The 20,456-nt window shown below is 40.4% G+C and overlaps 1 protein-coding gene across 5 annotated transcripts in view; it reads right to left on the reverse strand.

Moving 5' to 3' along the window:
• Positions 1-20,456, reverse strand: part of PLCB4 (phospholipase C beta 4) — a 201,430-nt gene that overhangs the window by 112,535 nt on the left and 68,439 nt on the right. The window contains exon 1 of one of the 5 annotated variants that reach the window (XM_069850175.1): positions 14,345-14,412. The exons of the other annotated variants lie outside the window; for them this stretch is intronic. The gene's annotated coding sequence lies outside the window, so the exon portion shown is untranslated. Of the gene's footprint in view, positions 1-14,344; positions 14,413-20,456 lie in introns of those variants that run through there. 5 annotated transcript variants of the gene reach the window in all.

Raw genomic sequence — 20,456 nt, forward strand, 5'->3', positions numbered from 1 at the left:
AGTTGGGTTTGTTCAGCCTGGATAAGAGAAGGTTCTGGGGACACCTTACTGTGGGCTTTCAGTTCTTAATGAAGGCTTATAAGAAAGATGGGGACAGACTTTTTAGTATGGCCTGTTGTGATGGGACAAGGGGTAATGGTTTTGAACTAAAAGAGGGTAGGTTCAGGCTAGAAAGACAGTTTTTTTACTATGAGTGGTGAAACACTGGAACAGCTTGCCCAGACAGGTGGCAGATATTTCATCCCTGGAAACGTTCAAGATCAGGTTGGACAGGGCTCGAAGCAACCTGATGTAGTTGAAGATGCCCCTGCTAACTGCAGGGGAGCTGGACTAAATGACTTTTAAAGGTCACTTTGAACTCAAACTATTTTATGATTCGATGAATTCAGAATTATTAGGTACAAGTACTGCTTGGTCATTGCAGCCTTATTCTCATGGAGGATTTATTTACACCCCAACAGCAAAAAAGCATCTCTGCAGGCAGAGCAGAAAGAAAGTGATCACCTATGCCTGGGCCTCAGCAGCAGAACCTTCAGCTTGCAGTGATGGCAACCAGGTCTCACACCAAAACAGATCTTCCCCAAGAAGTTTTGCATTCAAAAGGATAGTGCATTTTAACATCCTTCCTCCTCTCCCGCCACCACCACCACTTGGCTCAACTTTGCTAACTTAACGAGCAACTGGAAAAAAAGAAAGTGAACTTGTAATCCAAAGGACCTCTTACACTCTATTTGTTGCTTTGCTATTTTCTCTTAAAAGAAATAGGAGGTTGAAGTCAAAGCATTTCTTCAGTCAATTTTCTTCAGTATTTTGGAGTAATTTCCTACAGGTGGTAAATTACATCTCTACAGATTTTCAGATGATGCAGGTGAGGTTTTTATTTTGAAATACAATTAACTTTCCTGTACATGACGTTTCATCTTCCCAAGCTCTAATTCTCCAGTTTCAGGCCATCTCCTCCTGAGGTTTGCAATGGTAAAATCATAAGTCAAGCACAAGACCTCAGCTACAATGAACCACATCTTACATAGTGAAGAACAGCTATAACTGCATATACCTCTGTTTTTATACTACTAATGTTCTGCTCCCAGCTCTTCAATCACTGTGGTATGCTATCTGTCCATGAGCTGCTCAATTCTGTATACGCAACATTCATTTCAGAAATAATACTCTTTCTGATGATACAGCTTCACATTCTGCTTATGAAACACCAGTCCAAAAGCTGTTTTCAAAGTCACACAAATATTACATCTAATCTACTATGCAAAGATCTATTTTGGAATCTCAACAGCAAGGAACTAACTTCTAATGCTTCCATAACATTTGCAAGTTGGAAAAAAAAAATAAAGAAAACGTTCTGCGTCAACAGGAACCTCCTCTTGATGGAAATCAAGTGCCAAAAATAAATATGGAATTCCCTCATGTGGCTCCACTGTTTTCCCATAAACTTAAAAAAAAAAAAAGAGAAGTCTACACAGAAATAAAAATATTACTTTGCAGAAGGAAAAAAATGCTCCATATTCCTGAGTTTTTAAGGTTTCAAATTATCTGCATGAGACACATTGATAAAGACAGTATAGCACTTAAAGTGAGATGAAGTTTACAGATTATATCCAGTAACTTCAACTAAGAATAACTGTAAAGAAAACAGACAAGATTTGGACACTGAAGCCATATTTTTAAGACTGAAATAAGAATAGCAAAGTTGAAGCTAAACACAGGTTATAATGGAGCTTGTTTTGCCCTTGATGTGCTGCCTATCTTTCTGACATTTGTAGCCACATCTCATAGTCCTCAGGATGAAGGTGGCAATCCTCTAGCGCAACAACAACAGAGGCACAGAGGAATGTACTGGCTTAACTGCTGCAACTCTTCTATGATAAACCACAATTTTGACTTGACTGAAACTAGCTTTCATTCCTTATTATCAAACACTGCTAGATAAGGCAGGTTTCCTCTCCTGTTCCCACTCTCTGCATGTACAAACTCCTGGTGCTCTCTCTGCACCTTCCACGCTCTCCCTCTTCTGCTTGTTCTCTCCTATGTTCCAGCATATCCCAGCTCTGCACAGGCTCCCTCTTTCACTGAATCAGGAGGATCATCTACTGTTATTTGAGCCATTTTGCCTCCCTTTCCAGACTCATACCCCTCTCTCACTAATTCCTCTCATTTATTATTGTACTTTCATTCCCTATCTCCTTTCTGCAGTTTCTGCTCCCACTCTTTAATCTTTCAGGAGCCATTTAAAACCTGCTTATTGGGCAGGGAGGCTGCTTTCACAAGGCAATGCCTACCAAGATTCAGGTCAACCCCTGGTTCGATTTCCCATTTGACTGCAGGTTCTGTGCCGACCCAGGCAGTTCTATAACTGAAATACGGGGTTATCATTTTCGTTCCTCGATATTAGCACAATGGGCATAAAGAAACAGAGGGAGAGGTCATAGCATGCTCACCACTCACTGATTCAAAATCTTCAGAGAATTTAGGTGTAAAATTCTAAGATGACAAGGAGCTGTCTTTTAAAGTCTAAAACTTTGTCAGACTTGGATGATTTTCTATGCAGAACTGGACTTCACTGACTCAACACCACTCTGACTACCGTATTGAGTACAAACTGTAAGAGTCAGAAATTTTCATTCTGCACACTTTAGAGCACCATCAAGGCTCTTAATACAGAACAAACTATAAAAGATAACTTTTTAACTTATTTCTTGGTGGTTTACCCCTGCAAAAGCATAACAGAGTATTATGGTGGTATAGCAAAGCTGATTAAAAAAACCCCAAACCCTTGGAGTCTCAGATATAAGCTTACAGGGTCCTGTTCTAAAATGATGGGATGGCTGAGGAGCGTGGGAAAAAATGTTTGTGTGTTGGCTGCACCTGCAAAAGTCATGCTGAGGGTAAACAAGGAGTCAGCCATGCAGCTATTTGCAGAGTGTGCACTTACAAACATCCAATTCCATGTATAAATGCTGGACTTGAAGGGCACAACATTCATGCCTCTAAAGTAAAAGATGAATTATGAGCCTTATACCGCAGACTGTGAGACACCCAACAGTAAGTTCTAGCTCCCGTTCTTATACAATTAAGAGCTGTTCCTTATTCCTGCCAACCACGGTCTGGCACAGCTACAGTTTAAGGCCTGATGCTCCTGTTTAGTTTGCATTTCATGCATCTGCCTTTACAGTACCAGTTTTGTGAAGTTACTGTACCCAACAAGCTTTCTCTTGCTTCTAGGGGGACAAGGTAAATCAGTTTTCAAAACCAACAAGAAACATTGAAGGATTTGCTAAGTATGGCCAAGGCAGAGGGTCTCTCCCCTTTTCTTTTTCTCTCCGAGATCAGTTGTTCCCAACAGGTGTGGTGCCGCCCACTAGCTAATGGTCCATCAGTAGAGGTCAGTATGTACAAAAGGCTCTGTCATTGCCAAAGCCACTAGCGTGATAGGAAAGGAGAAGAGAAACGGTGAAAGGTCAGAAGATAGGGTAGAAACAGACATCTGACAGTTCTTTTTTACAGCAAAACATCAAAAGAAACAATATTTTAAAATATTCTATGCTCTGCTGCAAGCTTAGTGATTCCTATCTCTGTATTAGTCAGGCCATTACTTTATATTTGGTTAAGTAAACTTTATATTTGGTTGAATAAACTCAGCATATCAAAACATTGCCAAACATGGTATGCTAGTAACAGAACCAAGTCAAAAGGCACGGTTTGAAGGGAGAAATTTACATGGATGGGAGGATGCTTGCATATAAAACGTCAATCTACTATGCAGTCATCTACATAACTCAGTAGATGTGAAAAACTATTCTCCTGAAGGAGTGTGCTTGAAAACATATGTAACAATATTATTTCCCCATAATTTTCCTCTACTTTGCACTTCTGCCATCCATTTAATGGACACAAAGGTGCCTCAACACTCTGAGGGAATACAGAACATTTAATTGAACCTTAATATCTCACAGGAAATAATCAGACTGCAGCCCGTAGCTGTTTCACCCAGGCTTAACTTCCCACATTGAGATAACTCCTGCTATCCAAGTACGAAACTTGCTAACCTGCTAAGCCCATACCCGCAATAAAGACTGTAATGCTTGACAGAACATAATACCATAACAGATTTTACCCTTTTGTTAATTAATACTGAAAGGTTTCAGCCCTCCAGGTAATGGTCAGACACATACAACTGCATTTATGTAGAAGAGCCATATAGGATATATTTGTATTACACATATGGAGATAGATTTTATTACACATACAGAGACAGATTTTCAAAATGGCTCAATATTTAAGACTTCAAGAGAATTACATTCGTTTTTAGGCTCATTAGTGAAGTGCATGAATTTTCAAGTGCTCAGCACCCAGTGAGAACAAACAGTCCTGTTCATATCTCTTGTATAGCAATTGGACATTTCTCAGAGGATATTCTCAAAAGCTGTTCCAGCTTTGTTCTTTTCAACAGCATTGCTGCCTAATGGCACCAAATATTTCCTGCAAAATAGAGATAGGCTTACTTAGATTTTCAAAACAATCAGTTTGAGAAACTGGGGCAGAGAACATGTGGAATGTATTAACTTGTACTGATTTTCAGGAGGAACTGTCAGTTGATTTGTACAAGAGTAGGCCATTCTCTTGCCGTGTAAGCTTTGCATTTCAGGAATTTAGAAATTGGCCTGGGGTAAAAAGGATCCCTTTTATGCTGAACTCAGACATAAAAGGATCTGAGCTCAGAAGTGTTTTGGCATCTTGCTCTCTAAAAAATAAATTCTCTAAAATATGAGTACATTTTGATAATTTGTACAAGTAACATAAGCAAGTTTACATAGTCTGGTGCTTCCCTCTACACAAAAGATGTTTCTGTTACAATTACAGTTAAGAAACAAGAGCCAAGTACAGTGACTGAAGAAGGGTTGGTACTCCAGAAAAGACTGTTCTCTGTTTAATAATTTTCTAAGAGAAACAGGCAAAGCAGAAATTTGACTTGGTTTATCTTCAGTATTGCTATTCTGACTGGTCTTCAGTATACGTGCATATAGGCATGAGCACCTTTCTAAAGGCAGTGTTATAGAAGCAACAAGTGGCTTAGTAATAAAACCAAACTGAAGTTAAGCATAAAAACTTAAGACTTCTTTCTGCACTTTTCTTCCCTTGAACAAGTCTTTTTCTTTTCCTCACTTTCTGTTCAAACCTGAAAAACTGGCCAAATTTAAGTACTGCTTCTTGACTTCTATTTTGGTAAACTTAACTTTACAAGAATCCCTCAAATAATGCATTGGAAAATTGCAGCTGTTGAACTGAAAAAAAAAAAAAAATTAGGTAAAAATAGGAAACGGCACTGCTTGCAGAACCTGCTTCCCATTTTGCAATCGCAAAATAACTACAAAATTTCAGTGGAATCAAAACACCTTCCAATCTCCTAATCTTGCCTCCTTTGCAAAAAAAACCTTATTCTAATACATTCAGCTTCTTATTAGTAATCTTAAGGGACAAGGGAAAGGCTGTGGATATAGCGTACTGTAAAGCCTTTGAAACCATTTCCCACAGCATTCTGCCTGAGAAACAGGCTGCCGCTGGCCTGGACAGGCGCACCCTCTGCTGGGTTAAAAACTGGCTGGATGGCCAGACCCAAAGAGTCATGGTACATGGAGTTAAATCCAATTGGAAGCTGGTCACAAGTGGTGCCCCCCAGGGCTCAGTGCTGGGTCCAGTTCTGTTCAATATCTTTATCAATGATCTGGATGAAGGGATTGAGTGCACCCTTGGTAAGCTCATGGATAACACTAAACAGGGTGAAAGTATCAATCTGCTTGAGGGTAGGAGGTTCTACAGAATGATCTGAACAGGCTGGATCGACGGGCTGAGGCCAACAGGATGAGGTTTAACAAGGCCAAGTGCCGGGTCCTGCACTTAGGACAAAACAACCCCATGCAGCACTACAGGCCTGGGGAAGGGTGGCTGGAAAACCTCCTGGTAGGGAAGGATCTGGGGATGTTGGTTCACAGCTGACTGAATATGAGCCAGCAGTGTGCCCAAGTGGCCAAGAAGGCCTATAGCATCTTGGTTTGTATCAGAAACAGCATGGCCAGCAGAACCAGGGAAGTGATCACACCCCTGTATTCTGCATTGGTGAGGTCGCACCTCAAATACTGTGTTCAGTTTTGGGTACCTCACTACAAGAAGGACATTGAGGTGGCTGGGGTGTGTCCAGAGAAGAGCAAAAAAGCTGGTGAAGGGGCTGGAGAACAAGTCTTATAAGGAGCATCTGAGGGAACTGGGGAACTCCCTGAAAGGAAGGTGGAGTGAGTTGGGAGTTGGTCTCTTCTCCCAAGTGACAGGTGACAGGATGGGAGGAAACACCTTCAAGTTGCACCAAAGGAGGTTCAGATTAGACATGAGGAAAAATTTCTTCACCGAAAGGGTTATCAGGTGCTGGAATAGGCTGCCCAGGGAAGCAGTTGAGTCACCATCCCTGGAGGTATTTAAAAGACAGGCAGATGGGGTGCTCAGGGATATGGTTTAGTAGTGGATAGGTATGATTGGACTTGATGATCTCAAAGGTATTTTCCAACCAAATGATTCTATGATAATTCCTCTACAGTGGAGTGGCATTTTAATCTTTATAAAACTGCAAGCAATACTAACATTTTTCAAATTCTCAAGGGTCAAATTTTAGCTTTAAATTATGCCTCTGCTAAGCTTCAATATTTTTTCACTTTGCCACTTCTTCCCGCTCTTATGTGTCCTGCCCTTCCTAGCAGCTCCTAAGTTTCAAAAAACTCAGTGGAGCTGCAGCTTACTCTAAGTTTGATGCTCATACATAGTGAACATACTCACAGTGAAACCTGGGCATCACCTTTAAGATAAGGCAATTGATTGCAGACAGAAAGTGCCAGAGAGTTTAGTAAGGTAACATAAGAATACACAAAATATGCAAGTAAAGAGAACAGCAACAAAGCTAAAACAGATGGTATATGAAATGGTACTGAAATCATCACTTACAGCGCTGAGGTAAACCACAAGAAAACCACCACACTGCAAAAGCATTAATTCACCTCACGTTCAGCAGAAATCAAAAGCAAATTTCAATCCACTGAAAAAACGTGCTTCACTATTCTATGAGTTAACAAAAATGCAAAGACTTCACTTCTCCATGATAACATTATAGCCTTGCTTTCTAGCAAACTTCACTCAGATGTTGCTCCTCTGATATTATTAATCTCCATGGAAACCTTAGGATCACTGTTGGCCTGGAATAGGTTCTGTCATCCCAGATAAACTCAGAATTAGTACAGCAAAAGATCGTCTATCTTGCGTCTTTTGGCTGTACGCTTTTACCAACGGACACGGCTAAACAAAATTCCCATGGCTGCTATGAAATAGAGCTTCCATTCCTAACAATCAGAACTAAGGTGAATTATTTCTCCAGTTGAGGCTAAAATACAGAGATTCAAAGATATTGACCTCTAGAGTAAGATCTAGACTTGAAAAAAATCCCCAAAGATATGCCTGAATATGATTAACGTTAGGAGACCAGGCTCCTAAAAATCTGCTGTATGTTGGGTTTTCTTTCTCCTTCTCCATACCAACGCAGCCACTCTCCATGACCAATGTCCCCAGCACAGAATCAAAACAGTTACTCAGTCATTTTACCTAGCAAACAGGTCCTCTGCAAATGAGTTTTGTGCTGAGTTGAACTGACAGACTCAGACATAGAGATATTCTAAATATCAGGAAGGCTGTTCGGCAAGAAGCCATGTGCACAATGTGTTTCTACAAGGAAAATATCCTGCCTGGGTGTATACATATGCATAATATGCGGTTTTATTTTATCTATATTTTATATTATTATATATATAAAATACTAGACCTGTTATAGACCAAAAGTGAGAAAGTATTCTAAGGAGATTTGAGACTTGCATAGTTGCAAATCACACTGAACTACAACTTGATTTCTTGAATATGTCAGTCATTGTTATGGATTTCCAGAGATAATTAACAGAAATCGCCACATAATATTTTTTTCTGAGACATATGCAAGAAAAAAAAAGCCAAGACGGGTAAAAGAAATCAAGGGGGGAAAAAAATAGTATATAAGCATTTGTACTTATTTTATTTCTTTTCAGTAGTCCTAAAAGGAGTTACCTCCACTTACAGCTTCAAGTACTTTGACATTTCAAAAAATGAACAACCGACAATCCTACATTATTTCCTTAAGTCTAGATCTTGCCAACTTTAACTCTTTCAAGTCATTCCCCGATCACAGTTTATTTATATTCTGGGCAGAAAAGTGATTTTGTAGTGTATTCATCTACTTTCAAACCAAATAAAGTCCTGGGGCTCTTTGTATGGCTGTGTTGGGTTTTTTTAAGATACTATGGTATTATGGTAAAACAGAAGTATCTTAATATCTGGTTGTTAACAGGCTCACTAACAACTAACACTGCTTATTGCTAACATCCAAGGTACACTGTCAAGTCTTGGGGTTTTGTTTGTTTGTTTTATCTCAGCAGCATGTAGATGTGGACTATACAGAACTGGCTGATGACTTGATGCCTTTAACATCTACGTTGAATTTATAAGTTCATTTGTTAATGACTAAGCTGCTAAGTGAAACACTAGAGACCCACAGTGCCTGTGTAGAGAAATCTACATCAATACATACGGGGATATAAACATGCCTCTGAACAGCAGCTTTGCTGTATTTTGAGAAATCAACCCGATACATCACAGGCCTTAAGCCTACATCTTTGAATGGCTGGTTAGGTTTTTGCTAGCACTGGTCTCCAGACAAGCCCTCTCCCTGCTTCCTAAGTGTCAGGCCCTTTGCATACCTATTCTTTAATGAGGGAAAGGGAAAAGAAGATAGGAGATATAACGATTAATAAGATGCTGGACTGGTACCTTCAGGCAGTAACTGAGGTGTTCAAAGCTACACACGCTAATTTTGTCCATTCTCCAAATAACAATCAGAAATAATACGGCAGCTGTGTGGTGGCACCCCTGTTACTGAAGTGCTGGGGAAAGAGACTGAATGATGCCAGTTTTACAAGCACGTGTCTTTAGGGGGAACAGCAGGCTCTCACATTTTTCTCACTGTGGAGGAACCAAATACACTTCCCTGTCTTCGTGCTCACTACTGATTACAGGGATAGAGTCAATAGGACAGCAACAAGCAGAGCTTGTCTAATATGAGAAAAGAGGAAAGTGAATCTTAGTAATGTCTTTTGCTCCCTCTGGGAGCTTTTTGTAGTTTCGTGTATGCTGTGCCTTACGCTTGCTAGCAATGTAATGTCACCTGAGCAGTTTTGAGTTCTGCCCAAAAAGAAGAGAAGCAACAAAGCACTGGATTTTAACTCTTAAAGAAGTATCCATCCAATAACACGATAAACATACAGGGCCTGATCAAAGCTTCTACCGCTAGTGATGGTCATGAGGTGATACCTAGAGGTCCATACCTGATCAGACCAAGTATGTAACTACACTTTTCTCAGAGCATTCTTCTGCAGTTGGTGCTCAGAAACTTTGAGCCATATTTTTGTGCTAAACAGTTTTCTTGATGAGGTCTCCTTTCACAAGTCTGAATAATCAACTTATTAAATTCCTAAGAACAAGCTCTAAATAACAATGGAACCAAGTTAACAGATAGATAATCTGATCAGCTAACTCTGACTGAAATTCCACCCTTGGAACCCAGGCACAGACGTCCAAGGACATAAAGCAGTGGGACGTCCGCCTACACCTCCCTCTGTATCTTTTCTCCCAGATCTCCCTTAATTTTCATGACAGTCTCAAAACTACGGAACCATAGTGCAACAGGAATATACAAAATCTTTCAACCAGAAGAATGACTCAGTAAATTAGATCAGAACTACAGCAATAAATTGCTGCTTGTGGGTTTTTCTTCTCCAATTCTGAAAGTTTGGCCCACCTTCTTTTACTCTGAGGTACGAGCCAGAGAAAGTACTTATGAAGCCTTAATAACCCTGCTGCTAACATGAAGGAGAAATTGTTTGTTTCCTTCTCCCAAAGAGGCCTTTATCAAACATTTAGACTTCACCAGCTCAGTGAACAGAATACAAAACACTGCCTGTAGCATAGAACATCAGGGTATGACATCCTTGAATAACAGAAACAAAGGGCAAGTAATATTTTTTGTAGCAACTGATGTTAAATTTCACAAGTTGGGTACTAAGGCCTTTGGAACAACACATACCCGTTGCTTTTGCTATTCATCCTCACCACAATAAAGTGTCTCATTCTGGTCCTATAACCATTAACTGTATCAAAAAGAAACAGCAGAAAGAAAAAGAAAAGAAGAAAATCCACAAAAGACAACTGAGCCTCCAAGCATTTAGGAAAGATTGAGGAACAAAAGAGGTAATATCTGATCGAAAGGTAACATACATATCCTTTCAAGGAAAAGCTCTGGCTGTATCAGTAGCCTAACATCGCTAGGCAACTCACACCGAAGCACCAAGAGTGTATCAAATCAAGGAGTTTGTTAATTGCTGCAGTCACTGTGTCATTTTATTATACAAATAGCACTAGTGAAATGTTTTAAACTCTGTATTTTTAAAAAATTGCTTAATGAATTTAACCTCTCATTCCCAGTATTGCCAGCAAGCTGCTGTGCTAAACAGATCTCCATCCACTGTGCAGTCTTGTGTACTTAAATAAAAGGAATTTCTCTAATATCTGACCTCATGTGCAAGATTCTGTTTTCAGGATTGCTGCAAAAAACCTATTTGACTGAGAAAGGTTCAAACAGCCTTCCAAGCTACACATAAAATATTCCAAGGCAGCAAGATCATCATAAGACTTAATCACAATATGCCAACGTGGTTAACATGAGCCTTTATGGGTCACAGAATCTTGCTGCAGGCTTAGCACTGGACTGCTGAAGTCTGTTTTAGTTTTAAATAATACTTCTTTACGCTTCTTAAAGAGCACTTTAATTTAAATGTAAGACCAAATGTAACTTAATCGCTTCCATAATTTTGAAGTTTGAAGCACTGAAGACATTTTTATTTAGGATATACAGAATCGCATGCACCATATGCACCAAACAACCACTACAGCTCAGTAACAATACAAATGTTTTCTGAACTCCAGCAGACCTGGGATATTGTTGTTCCACCATAGTCAAAATCTTCATTATCCACTTGATTTCTGAACAGCATGCATTCTCTTTGGCCCCATATGAACGCCAAAAAAGACTTCTGTTGCTGTTTGTCAGTTGCCATGCTACTGTCAACTATTTCACCCCTTGAGAATACAACATCCACCCACCATTTTTCAAGTTTGTATCAGTAAGCTCTGCCAAGCACTAGCTGTATTTCCAAGAAAACTGTAACATTTTTCAACTGTTCTTATCACCAATTTAAGCTTTAATAGTAACAAACAGATTCAGTTTAGGCATTATTGCTAACACTTGAATCACAGGCAATGACAAAGGGGAAAACCAAAACAGAGTACTCCTCTTGTATACGCACAGAGAATATAAGACGAGAGACTGCCAAGACACGGGTTCACAGAAGGCAGGTCTTGCCAAACTAATCTGATCGCCTTCTATGACAAAGTGACTCGGCTGCTGGATGAGGGAAAGGCTGTGGATGTGGTCTTCCTGGACTTCAGTAAAGTCTTTGACACAGTTTCTCACAGCATTCTGCTTGAGAAACTGTCAGCCTCTGGCCTGGACAGGCGCACACTCTCCTGGGTGGAAAACTGGTTGGATGGCCGGGCCCAGAGAGTGGTGTGAAATGGTGTGAAATCCAGCTGGAGGCCAGTGACAAGTGGGGTTCCCCAGGGCTCAGTGCTGGGTCCAGCCCTGTTCAATGTCTTCATCAATGACCTGGATGAAGGCATCGAGTGCACCCTTAGCAAGTTTGCAGATGACACTAAGCTGGGTGGAAGTGTTGATCTGCTGGAGGGCAGGGAGGCTCTGCAAAGGGACCTGAACAGGCTGGACCGCTGGGCAGAGTCCAATGGCATGAGGTTTAACAAAGCCAAGTGCCGCGTCCTGCACTTGGGGCACAACAACCCTGTGCAGTGCTACAGACTAGGAGAAGTCTGTCTAGAAAGCTGCCTGGAGGAGAGGGACCTGGGGGTGTTGGTTGACAGCCAACTGAACATGAGCCAGCAGTGTGCCCAGGTGGCCAAGAAGGCCAATGGCATCTTGGCTTGTATCAGAAACAGTGTGGCCAGCAGGTCCAGGGAGGTTATTCTGCCCCTGTACTCGGCACTGGTGAGACCGCTCCTCGAATCCTGTGTTCAGTTCTGGGCCCCTCACCACAAGAAGGATGTTGAGGCTCCGGAGCGAGTCCAGAGAAGAGCAACAAAGCTGGTGAAGGGGCTGGAGGACAGGCCTTATGAGGAACGGCTGAGAGAGCTGGGGTTGTTTAGCCTGGAGAAGAGGAGGCTGAGGGGAGACCTCATTGCTCTCTACAACTACCTGAAAGGAGGTTGTAGAGAGGAGGGTGCTGGCCTCTTCTCCCAAGTGACAGGGGACAGGACAAGAGGGAATGGCCTCAAGCTCTGCCAGGGGAGGTTTAGGCTGGACATTAGGAAAATATTTTTCACAGAAAGGGTCATTGGGCCCTGGAACAGGCTCCCCAGGGAGGTGGTTGATTCACCTTCCCTGGAGGTGTTTAAGGTGTGGGTGGATGAGGTGCTGGGGGCATGGTTGGACTTGATGATCCAGTGGATCTTTTCCAACCTGGTTATTCTATGATTCTGTTACACTTGGGTCGGACCTAACCCTATTCCATGGGTGAAAAAGGCTATTCCAGAAAATGCTTGTACCAGGTAGCACTCTCTGTGCCCTCACTGCTGGGTATGTGTATACTTTTCTGCGCAGTACAGATTGCAGAGAAAGAAACTGAAACGTTCTCCATGGCCCACTACGAGTTTCATTTGGGTGATCCAGAGCCCCTGGTGATACTGGTCCAGCAGGTGAGAGCATTTAAGCAGAATGGCCACTCCATAGCGACTGTTATGCAATTTATCACTGAACTTCATCCTAATTTCTCCAGAAGATTTAATAGATTAATCAGAGACCATAGCAAAAGGGCTCCCATAATACACAGATATGCGTTAAGGATCAAGATATTCAGCTGAACCACAAGGAATTGTTTGGAGGAATAGTTACTTTCTTTTGGGCTTGAAATTTTGGATTTTCTGGATGAAAAAAAGTACTTCTAAATGTAGGCCACTAATCCAATATTTCCTATTAGTCTGCAGGCTTTGCACCTCAGCAGTTTCATCTGTTGCTGGAGTTGCATGACACTCACTCATGGCAACAGAGTTCAAAACTCAGTCATGAAGATGTCTCACATTTAGTGAAAGCAATAACTAGATGGAATATTGGGCTGATCTTTTTGTTGGCTTGGTTCTGTCATGACAATTACTGAGGTTAGTATGAACCAAAGAAGAGCTAGGCAAGTGCAAAAAAGCTGTTATGGTTTTATTAGGCTGCAGTTTGGGATTGTTTCTGGAATCCCGAGAGCTGCCTAGGCAGTCCTGCCGTACAGAATTGTGTTTCTACATGCTACTTCACAAGTTTCTCTTCACAAGATAGTCATCTGCATGTCATAATCCCCAACTATTCCCTTATAAACTGAGCAGGCCCTAATTGTGGAAATAATGCTACTAATAGTTATGCCAGAATTTACCAGTCACTAGTCTTCCAGTGGCAACAACTTGTGCCTCTCCATGCTACAGTTGCTCCACACTGTTTCCCAAGCTGCCTCCTCAATTAATAAAGCTGTCTCTTTTGGGTCTTGGATATCCTATGCTACTGGATGAGGTAAGAAAGACTTCAGTGACACTACCAGCTCCTTGATTTTCTTCCAATATCAGCGAGTTCTTCACGCCTCTGTAATACACATGCTACTCCAGCAGTGATTATACCACAATACAAAAAAAAAAAAATGTGTGTGTGTGCTTTCCTTTGTTCGTTAAGAACAGAATTGACTCCTGGTAAGGTTCATAGTCTGACATTTTCACAGAAACCTGCGAAAGATGGTGGGAGGCTGAGATTTTAAAATATCATAAGCCAATACTGCTGTAAAACATTCAAGACCTGGAAATTACTTGCCAAAGTAACAACCTCTTTGTTCTCTGATATTCAGTTCCATTTTACTAATTACAGGGTAATATATGTGAGGCCAAGTCATATACCTATATACATATATATACATACACACACACAAAATTGATTGAGTCATACAACAGGAGATCAAAAGTTTAAACTGAATATATTGAGAGAGGGATAGAATCCACTAGCATCACATTTTTAAATTCTACTAAACTGTAATTTCTAGTTTATGAGCAAGTAACTTACAAAGCAGTTCTGATCTGGACGGATAAACAGTGGTCTAATTAGACTGATGTGCTGAGGAACTCTTCCTTCTGTGAAGGAAAAAACAAAGACCATCAGTGTAAACCTGGTATTATCTGCTAAATCTCCCTATTGGCAAAGCTATCTCCCATAGACCATAAAGTACAGTATCAAGATGAACAGGATTTAGTCACTGCTAATGGGAAACATTGTGCTATATAACCTTGCATTTAAAAAGTTTGGTAGTGTTAGAAACTCTGGATAAAGCATGCCATTCCCCACTGTGCCATGCCAGGACAGTTTTTCACATTCATAAAGCATCCTGAATGATTAATAACCATCACAAAGGAGCAGCTGAGCAGTGCTGCCACATTTATATATTCCCAGAATAAATGCTAGCTGATTTTAATTGTTTGTGTTTCATGTATTCCTTAGATGAGCAACAAAGTTGGGAAGATTTCACTTCAGAACAAGTAACAAACAAGCTCCAATAACCCAGGCCTAGTAAGACAGGAGCAGAGCACAAGAATTACAGAATAGGAGGAAAAAGACCCTACTGCACATCCATTCCTAAGATTTCTAAACATCAGACCTGCCATTTGGCTAGGTTTCACTCACAAGTTATTTCAACTAAAATGTTCAGCAAGGCGATATTAGTATCATCCATATTTCCACACCACCTCAGAACTGCAGTCACAGGCCACACGCTGTTTTGTCTGGCATTGTACCAAAACAGAACCAAAGTTATTGTGTGTCCCCAACAGCTCATGGGAAAAGCTGCCAGAAATACACATAGCTAAACTGGAGTGGTATAAGGGGCCTTGGAAATAACAAGATAGCTCTTTCTACACCAGTGTCCCAAAACAGTGGTTTCTTTATAGAAAATAAACTTTATATAAGGAACTGAAGAAGGATAACAAGGCAGCTTGTAAGATTTTATGGTGCATCTTTTGCTGCAAGAGGCCGCAAAAATTAAAGTACAAAGGTCTTGAGTTGAGAATGGAAAAAATGAACAACAAAGGCTTGGGTCCTGGACTGATCAAGGGTGAGAATATTTTTCTTATTACTGAGGGAAACAGAGTAGAGGTGACAGTCGCTGGGAATCATGGTGAAGAACTTTGAAAGTACAAAAGGGCATTTGATGTTTGATGTACAAGAAGCCAGGAGAGATAGAAGCAAGCAGGGCAATGACACCAAAGGAATATGCTAAAACCTGTGGAATCACCTCATATTATTAGAAGTGAGGCAAGACTGCAACTATGAGGGTGAGTTTGTTACAGTAAGAAGAATGTGACACAGCAAAAATTTGGGAAAACAATTAGATGTGTGCACAGATAAGAAACCATTTTCCAACAAATGTTAAGCATCTGGCGTGCAATCCCCTCATGCAACAGTCTTCAGTCTGTGATCCACAGAGATCTGAGTAACACCTAAAATTGTCAGTCAGAGAAGTGCTATGGCGATGCTCACGGCACTTAAAGTAAATCAGGGGCAAGAAGGCAATAGCAGAGAAATCTGGGGGAGACCAAGGAGGACAAAGGAGTTATCAAACAGCAAGAGCACATTAAATGTGAAAGCAGCTTTTAGCTTTCTGAGAGAGTTTAAGAGAAAACTGAAGATGGAGACCAAATATGGCCAAGTGCACCAACAGTAGATGGAGCTGCAAGGTAAGAGTAAAAAAAAACCCCGAACTTTTAAAATAGCAAATCTGAAAATGAAGGCATAAAAACTCTACCTTCACGTTAAATCGTGAAACACAATCCACAAGAGCTGAGTTTGAGTATGACAGCCATACCATGTTAGAAGGAGCTGAAATGATCTGTCAATGCTTTTTCCTGCCCTTAGATAAGCAAACATCGCCCCTGCCTAATGCAGGTTAAATCCCAGGCAGCTTGCTGTCAACCAAGCGCCAAGATCAGCCAAGCACTTGCCAAACACAAACTTGACCTGATTTAACAATCATATTGAGGGGTTGCTCACATTCTTCCTGCTCTGCAGTCTACACTACATACCAATACCACCTGCAATTTTTCACACAAGCACAGACAAGAATTTTGAAGTATTTTCTCTCAAAAATAAAGGAACTGTTTGAGAAGTCTGTTAATCTCTGGAAAGGAAGAAGTAATACTTTGAGGTAGGGCTAATAAACACTAGTGACACATAACAAGATCTGCAGAGACAGCTGGTATCATTCTATCACCATAAGGAGGTTTATAAATGGACTTAAACACAGGATCTACTTCATAATCAGATTCAAACTAAGGTTGGACAACTCTAATAATTCCAGATGAAACCATGAATTTTATGTGAAACTTTCCTGAAAAAAACCAACAATCCTGGTTCTGCATAAAATGGATTCCTATATTAGGCAACATACAGTGAGCCTGATAAGCATTAAGTACAGCTTTATTAGTCAGGTATCCAGCAACAGTTCCTAGGACAGATTTTGACAGCTGATTCTTCTGTGAACAGAAGAAGCAAGTTCATGCTTATATGAAATTAAGGCACAAAAGTGGAATTGCTTCTAGTCGTGTTCCCTGAAGACAGATCCCAGTAACGCTCCTGTGAGAAATAGCAACAAAAGGGAAATTTTATATAATCTTTAATCCCTATTTCCATGAGGAAACCCCACTCCTCCCCCAACTTTACAAGTAATCTCCATTCAGCCTTTTTTGAGAAAAGTAGAATTGCAACTACCATCCCTGCAAATCTGTGTGGAGGACAGAACACACAAATGATCTATCAGTATTATCAGAGGTATTTTTCAGAGACCTGGAAAAGAGTCCGTGCCCAAAAGCTTGTTTGCTGGTCTCATCAGTTAGCCTCATAAAAACTATCTTGTTTCTCTCAAGGTAAAAAAGAAACAAATACTTTCTATATAAGCACCTGGTTGGCAATATTTACTAACAATTCACAGGAGGTGGCACTGGATCCTAACTAGATCACATGGTACTAATTGCAGTCTGGGTCATACCAAGGCTATCAAATGGACTGTCAAATGGGAATTATGTGCATAACTACAGGATAATAAATGAAAACATATTAATTCTATCAACAATAACAGACAAAGTACAGGGTAAGTTTCAGTTTGTAATTACATAAATGGGCCCACAATCACACAGCTGGCCTGTTGTACATCAAGCAATCCATTTCTCTTATTTTGTGAAGCTAGGCTTTAAATCACATTGTGTAATTTATAAGTCACCACGTTGAAACCTGCTGATCATACTACCCATGCCAATACTCAACAAAAATTTCCACACCCAGTGGGAGCCTTCAAACTGTTCTCACTACTGACATACATGGTCATTATTTGCTACTTAATAGTTGGAGGTAAATTGCAACATGGTAGGGTTGGTTAAGCCCTTTGTTATTAAAAACACTTTTACATGTTATCTCTTTTTCACATCAGCACCATAGCAAAGGTACAAATGGCACTAACAACCCAGCTCCTCACTTCAGCCTGAGCATTGGTTGCTGCCTCAGCTATTTGTTTCTCAAAACTCAAACATTCAATTGCTATAAGGTAACACAATAAAAATAATGGAGCAACATTTAGATCTAACAACTGCTGAAGCCAACAATACAAAATCTTTCTGGTTGCCAGTGTAGCTAGTCATCCGTACAGTATGCTAAAAGCTGAAATATTTTATTGCTGCTGAAGTGAAAAGTTTTTGACTGGAAGCACTGCAGTAGAATTAGAGGTAGAGCAGTAATTTCTGCCATAATACAAAGACTGCTAGACCATTTGAAGGTAATTAAGGTGGCCAGCATTCACAACAACACAGCGAGCAATGGCAGTCCTATTCTCTTGAAAAAAACTGGTCTTCATAGCTTTTATGAGAGCAAAGTACTTCTGGCCAGATTAAGTTGATCAAATCTGCCTTATTTTGGCTCCTAGTAGAAGCCACATTTTTTAAAAAAATTCATAACCCCTCTGTAGCAAGCAAATAGGAAAAGTGGAGAGTTTGTCCATCCAAGTTCAAAGATCTGCTTTAGCCAGATGTGAATTTCCTATGAAGGCCCTCCAAAACACATACACGAATTACATAAGGAACATAGGAATTAAATATGGAATATTGGTACTTATTTTGGAGAGACTACTTCACCAGGTGCAGCCTAAGCTGACCACCACAATTTCCTAGCGGTAAAGACATTTTATACAACTTTTGTGCATAACTGAGTAAACTGGCTTTTGCTGCTATCCTACTCATGGTTGCACCTGTGCAGTTGTTTGTGAAACTCAAATGATTTTAGGAGAAAAAAAAACAACCAAATCATACCTCTTTCCTTCTCTGCCTTATTTTCTAAACTCAGTTCACTGATGAGGGTTAAGGTTTGGATTTACAAACTGATGCATGAGCATCATCAAGGAAATAGCAAATAATGGTTGAATAAGGAGAAAAAGCAAATTGAGTTAGGACAGGGAACTACTGAAAAAGCCTTACACTGAGGGCAATATAACATGGACCTGCACTCTTACTTTTTTTTTTCCTGCAGGCCAAATACATTCAACTTTTTCCTCAGCATTGCCTTATAGGTGCTTTAATTGCAGCATGCTAACACCAGCTGGCATTCTACAAAATTCTAGAGCTAGGGATTAATGTTTTAAAGGATTTAAAGGCTGTGATTTCAAGCTGCTTTACAACTGTAGGAAACTGACTTCTACAGAGGGTCATAACAGGAGCCGTAAAAGTCACGTCCAGATGGATGTGAGGAAGAAAGTAAGCTTTCAAAATTATGAAATTGTAAGAATCAGCATGTAGTAATGTCACATCTAGAGCAATACATGGAAAATGGAGAATCAAAAACTTCAAGTATCCGCTGGACTATGCAATTGCTGCTTCTCTTTTGACTCAGTTACCTTCCTGCTAGTTCTGGTGTACATACACATTGCAATCAATGACCTGTCCACCATAACACCCCCAGTTTGAAATCCTAGATTCATATTTGTCAATGGGGATACTTGCACCAATGCCAATAAACTATAGCAGAGGTTCTACAACTGGGACAAAGGAAAACACCTTTAAAGGGCAGGGAGAGACAGCTCTTCCTGAACAGAGGAAAAGCTCTGGTTTTAGCTTACTCTCCTGTCACACTGAATTCAGCTGCAGTCCCAGGGCATCCACCTTCATGCAGCCTTCTCATCTGAACATAGTAAGCACCCATATGTACACAGATGTTGCTGTGAGTACCAGCAAAGTCACTTGCCCAACTGTCTGCTACCAGTATTTTCTGAGCAAACACAGTCTCAAAATTACTGTTTTACTTAAGGAATTTCAATTGCATGAGCCTGGAGCAGTTAGGAGAGGCTTACATCTTTCTCTTACAGCTACTTTCTGCAGTGACTGGCACAACACTAATGCTATGGGCCACAAGCCACATCCCACTATTCCATGGAAGATCCTTGGATTCTGAGAGTGTTCTAGTATATGGTTTTGGCATAAAAATCCTCACATCATAAGACTCCTCATAAAGACTCAAGTTTTAAATCTATATGCCTACTCAAAGTATCCAGCAACAAGTTTGTTCTGTAGCGTTAAGTCTTAGGAGCATAGGAACTCATTCTGTCTTGAAATGATAAAGGGTTGCACATCACTCCTCTTTCCTTCAGCATTGATCTCAATCTTTTATATTTTCTCTGTTCACTTCAGAACATTTAAAATATAAAATAATAAACTAAAACCACAAGGCCGTTTTAAGAACAACAGCAAGACATACTCATTCCCCAACAGCAAGGATTTGCAGAATGGTCAAACAGAAGGCCACTGTTGCCACAGAAAATAAATAAGAACCTGCTGTAAGACAGACTGTGGCTGGAACAGAAAGAAAAAGCTAAAAAAAAAAAAAAAAATATGCTTTGATTGTGACACTAGCTGTCTCATTCAGCTTGATGAAACCCATTGTTTGTTACTACAGATATCTTCGATTCCTACACCAATAACTCAGGAGTGATACAAAACTGCCACTGCATAGCAGCCACATTGAAATCATTGTGCCAAAACTATCAGCCAACTCTAAGGGATTAAAACATGACCATCTCTTTCTCCACGCTCAGAAGATGCAAGTAATAAGGTTCTCAGACCTCTTCCATGTTTCCCAAGTGCAGCAATGT

The sequence above is a fragment of the Phaenicophaeus curvirostris genome, chromosome 2 (assembly GCF_032191515.1).
Source record: "Phaenicophaeus curvirostris isolate KB17595 chromosome 2, BPBGC_Pcur_1.0, whole genome shotgun sequence".
NCBI classification, from domain to species: Eukaryota; Metazoa; Chordata; class Aves; order Cuculiformes; family Cuculidae; genus Phaenicophaeus; species Phaenicophaeus curvirostris.